This window comes from Montipora capricornis, chromosome 7, assembly GCF_036669925.1.
Source record: "Montipora capricornis isolate CH-2021 chromosome 7, ASM3666992v2, whole genome shotgun sequence".
NCBI classification, from domain to species: Eukaryota; Metazoa; Cnidaria; class Anthozoa; order Scleractinia; family Acroporidae; genus Montipora; species Montipora capricornis.
Genome location: NC_090889.1, coordinates 40,118,940 through 40,123,939, shown reverse-complemented (window position 1 = coordinate 40,123,939; position 5,000 = coordinate 40,118,940). Strand labels below are relative to the sequence as shown.

Here is a 5,000-nt window from a genome sequence, read left to right as displayed (position 1 = left end):
ATCATGTATTAGCAATATTGTGGTACCAAATGAAATGCAAATCATTGCTGAGCAAGATACAGTCATTGTTGTGACGTAATATGTCACTGTGGCAATGGGAAAGCCCTGTAAAAACACCCTTTATTTTGCCTTTAGTTGTTGATATCTCAAAAACGAACTGGGTGACCCCCATTTTTTATTTCTGAAAAGTGATCAGAAGGGCAAGATGAAACTTTCTGCAAAGTGTAAAAAACGTCTGTCTGGTGGATTCAGAGCCACCTTAATTCTGTGATTTTTTAAGGTGGCTCTGAATCCGCTGGACAGAATTTTTTAAAACTATGCCAGAAGTTTCATCGTGGCCTTCTAATCACTTTTCAGCAATAAAAAAGGGGGGTTATAAAGTTCGTTTTTGAGATAAGAGCAACTAAATCCAAAATATAGGGTGTTTTCGCTGGGCTTTCCCGTTGCCAAGGTAACTTATTACATCACAATAATGATCACATCTTGTTTGGAAATAAACGGTGTTTCATATGGTACCATACGTGATACAGTGTTGTAGCGTCATTAGATCTGTCTTCTAAGTGTTGAAACCCTTTCAAGCCTCCTTACAATTTGCACAAGACAATATTGTGCACAAATAACCCTACGTTCTTTAGGCAGCAGAAGGATCGAATAAACCAGAAGGTGCAGCTTTTAATGTTTGGAATGCCAGCATTACACAGATCAGGCAGATTTTAGATCATCATTTCCACCAAAATTCATGGCCTGGATTAATTAATTAATTATTCATAATAAATAGCCCGGCATTAACAGTAACGTCCCACTTCTCACTGGAATGACTGGCAAGGCTCTTATGTGATTGTGTAGGAAAATAATTGTTTGGTCTGTGAATTAGCATGGTAAAAAATAAATAGGAAATGTACCGTCGCAGTTATCGGTTTAAGACACAAGCGACAGTAACATTACCTTCTCTTCTGTGAAAGCCTTCACAAACACCACGCTCTGAAAACTTGTCAGACGCTCGCCAAAACTGACTTGCAGACCTTCAACTTCCTCAGCTGCTTCTGTACTTTTGCTTGTTGCTCTTGTACGGCCATCACCTACGCTTTCAGAGAGTAATGAAGGGTTTGGGCAAACCTACGAGATCACAAACAGAGAATAGGTCATTTATAGACGTCCCTCATGCTCTGCTCCAGGTGGTGCAGTATTTCAATGCCTTTCCCATATCTTGTAAAAAGTGCTCATCTTAGTCATCTCCCTTTTTTACTTCTATTCATGTCAGCTAGTGTTTTGCAACCACTTTGAAATAGCGCCAGAATTGTCATATAATTTTCCGAAACTGAAAGAGGGCAAGCAATACCCCCTTCCCTGGCTCATCTAACCCCCTTTTTTTGACCCAAACAAGCACAAATAACCCACCTGTGTCTCATCATTGTTTCGAAAACATGATAAAACTCAATTCACAAGAAAGAGTAATTTTTTTTCTTAAATAACATTGAGTTAAACATTATCTCAACAATTTTTTTGCCTGGGATTGGAGGTTATTTTCCAGGCTATTTTGCAGATCAGGGGCCGGTTGTTCAAAAGCCAATTAAATCTAATCCCAGATTAAAAATTAACCAAGGAGTTTATTTCTCTGCTCCCAAATGCTGTTCAATGCTGATCTTCGCAAAACTTTACATTAGAATAAGTTAATCTTGAAAAACAAAGAGAAGGGAGAGAAACTGTCACCAAAAAGTTGAAAACATGAAACAAAAGTTTACGCTAATCCTGGATTAAGTTAATCAGCTTTCGAACAACCGGGCCCAGGTAAAGTAATGGAGTATAGGCCACTTTAAATATATTAAAATTCAGCTTGAAAGAGAAGTTTAGAGGACAAAGACAAAGGAAAGTGGATGATATGCTAATGATCTTTCACATTTATTGCAAGTTGTTCCTATTGTTTTTGTCCTCTCTGCTTCACTATTAAGCTGAATATTGATATTTCGAAAATGGCCTATTTCAGACAACTTTGCTGAAGACTATGAGGGTGGGATCCCTTCATTACTGAAACAATATCCTCCAAAACAGCAGCAAGAACAACAATAACCATTACCAAAAACAACACATGAACAACATACCTCTATCAATCCTATCTTAACAATGACAGGCACAACATTAGAATAACAAAGAAACCGATAAAATGCTAAAATACAGATGCAGCATTGGTCAATCAGACACAGACAATGACATTACCCAATCACAGCGCGAGAAAGCCCTCACATGCAAAAAACCCGCCAGTTTTGTCTACTTCCAATTCTTGGTTTACACTCACGTGATTAGGCGGCCATGTTGGTGTACTAAACAAAAGCAAAATGTCGCTCGCGTTTTGCATAATAATAGAGCCAAATTCCCAAAAGACATTTTTGTTATTGTTCTGTACATCAACATGGCTGCCATGAAGTCTGGTGCAAGCCAAGGATTGCTCCAAAGAAAGGCACTAAGAGTGAGGTGCATCAGTTTTTAAAGATAATGAAGAACAGAAATATCAAATAGACGTTTCCTTGAAATGTGATTTAAGACCCTTTTAAGCACACTTGTGTAATAACACTTGAGTTTCAATCGAGTATCGTAAAACCAAAAACAAAGTAATTGCTTTGGCCAACAAAAAGGGCAAAGACCATCCAGTAAACCAATCAAAACTCGAAGTCATTACACGTAGCTGACACAAAGCACAGAAAAATGTGCACGCACGAGCCACGATGGGTTTTGGTTTCACTTCTGATTGGTTGAAAAAATGGCGTGAGAACTTTGAACCAATCACTGAGTGAAGTAGTGCAAAACCAAAGCAATTCCCTAATTACTTTTGACACTCAATTAAAAACCAGTCCAACTCAACGGTAACAGCAGTAAGTGATAAATGCCATCGCTTTCTAACATGTGTTCTTTTGCTCCCTGCTCTTGGAGCACTGGGTAATCTAACCATAACATCATTACATCCCTCTCCTCCTTGGATAAGGACTAACTAGAAATATTGTGTGGCGTAAAGTCTCTTAAATAAAGAAACGAAGTTCTTTGAACGCACAGTTAAAAGTTTTTAAGTTCAGTTCGACCTCAAAGCTCTTCAATCAGTCTCTTGGGTTTTGATATTATTGGGTTGGATCTTCCAGAAACTGACTGGGGCAACTTGTCAGGTTTCTCTTCACCACTGAGATGAGTGGTAACAGGAACATCCTCCTGTAAATCAGACAGGACTGGTTCCTTACAAGTGTGAACCGTAAGGCAAACAATGAAACATTGACATGTTCCATGTGATGGTGGCCTCACCAACCCTCTTAGCAGAGATCAATGAGCCTTTCTCATCTGCAACAAGCAGAGGGTGCAGATTTAAGGGGGTTGAAAGCTTGTTGGTCTTGGTCTGTCTCAAAAGAACGATGTCACCAACTTTGAGGCTTCTACCCCTCAAATACCCTAGATAGAACCCTGGTTGTAATCGTAGTCACCATCTTGCAATGCATAATGGAAGGTTAGGGTTCTGCCAGATGTGGCCAAGTGGCTTGTGATGTTAGGACTTGGAAGGGTGTGCCTCACGTGTAAATGCGTTCTGTTTGCGAATAACAAGTCTCAACGTTGCTGAGAATGCAGCTACCATATGCGATAGGTCAGTCACCTTGGGTGAGTATTGCACCAAGGCCAATTAACTAAGATCTTAGTGGTTTTGTCTGGCCAGGAGTAAGGCATTGCTATTTCTGAGAGGGCTTCCTTGACCTTTTTGAATGCTTCTGCTTGCTGTGCGTCCCATGACCAGGTTGTTTGGCTTCTTGTCAGCCTGCGTAGATGCTCGGTCAATGTTGCAAATCCTTTGATGAATCGGGAACTGTATGGAGCCATGTTAAAAAATTAAGCGGACTTCACTTTGGTTTCTGAGTTCGACTGCCTCTTGAGGCGCTTGCACTTTGATGTGGGCTGGGCCTATGCCATCTTTGCAGATGTGGCAAAAGAACCCAATGCTTAGTTTGTTAAACTCACTTTTCTGTGGTTTGAGAATAAGGCCTGATTGGTGTAGCGTTTTGTAGTCGGCTCCTGTTTCCATAAGTTCGTAAGGGCCTGTTCACATGGACGTAGGGGACCCCAGGTAGGTGAGGTACCCCACCCTCCGGTAGTTAAGAAAAGTGAGCCTTTAGGTGCAATATTAAAAGCCTGGGGTGACATTTCTAAATGTCAAACTAAAGATAAATGCCCAAATGAACATCACACCAGTCAGGTGGGGTACCCCACCTTCAGCATTCATATGGAGAAAGCTCACCCCACCTAAGCGAGTTACCTGGCCTAGTTGACCAGGCAACCTGCCTCACTGAGGTACCCCACCCCTCAGTTGAACACAATCAAGAAAAAAGGGAAATTGTATAGAGAGATTGGTTACCCCACCGAGGGGGGGTACCTCACCACCCAGGGTCCCCAACCTCCATGTGAACAGGCCCTAAAAGATGTCTTGAACGACTGGACCTGCAGTATGTAGCTGAATAATTTGTATTTTTGTGCCATTCTTGCAACCAGCTGCATTGGCAAATAGATTGAAACTTTTGACCCATATTTGCCAGCAATGTGTCATGGAACTGAATTCGCCATGCGGGTCAAATGGAGGAATTTCTTTGGTTGATCCTTGTCGCAAACGTAATAACACTTTTGATAACTCAATGGTAACAACAGTAAGAGATAAATCCCATTGCCCTCTAACGTCTGTGTTTTTTAGCTCCCTGCTCTTGGAGCACTCTAGGTAATCTAAACTTTAGAGCATTACAACTTGTAAGTTTTATCAATAGTACTCCTTTCCCAGTAATATTTAGGTGAGAAAAAAAGAAACCAGTCATCCAAGAACTATATATTCATGTCCTTATAAAATCACCGGGTCCAAAACAAAATGGGCTTTTTTTTAACCAAGCTCAATCTAGCCAATTTAAAGACAAAGTACAAAATCTTTGAGAATTAGTTTCCAAGAAGCTGAAGTAAATGGCCATCTTGATGAAGCCACACACATTTGT

The 5,000-nt window shown here is 40.6% G+C and overlaps 1 protein-coding gene across 1 annotated transcript in view; it reads right to left on the bottom strand.

Moving 5' to 3' along the window:
- LOC138055945 (uncharacterized) overlaps nt 1-5,000 on the bottom strand; it is a 33,743-nt gene that overhangs the window by 10,915 nt on the left and 17,828 nt on the right. The window contains exon 5 of the mRNA XM_068901805.1: nt 946-1,116. The gene's annotated coding sequence lies outside the window, so the exon portion shown is untranslated. The remainder of the gene's footprint in view (nt 1-945; nt 1,117-5,000) is intronic.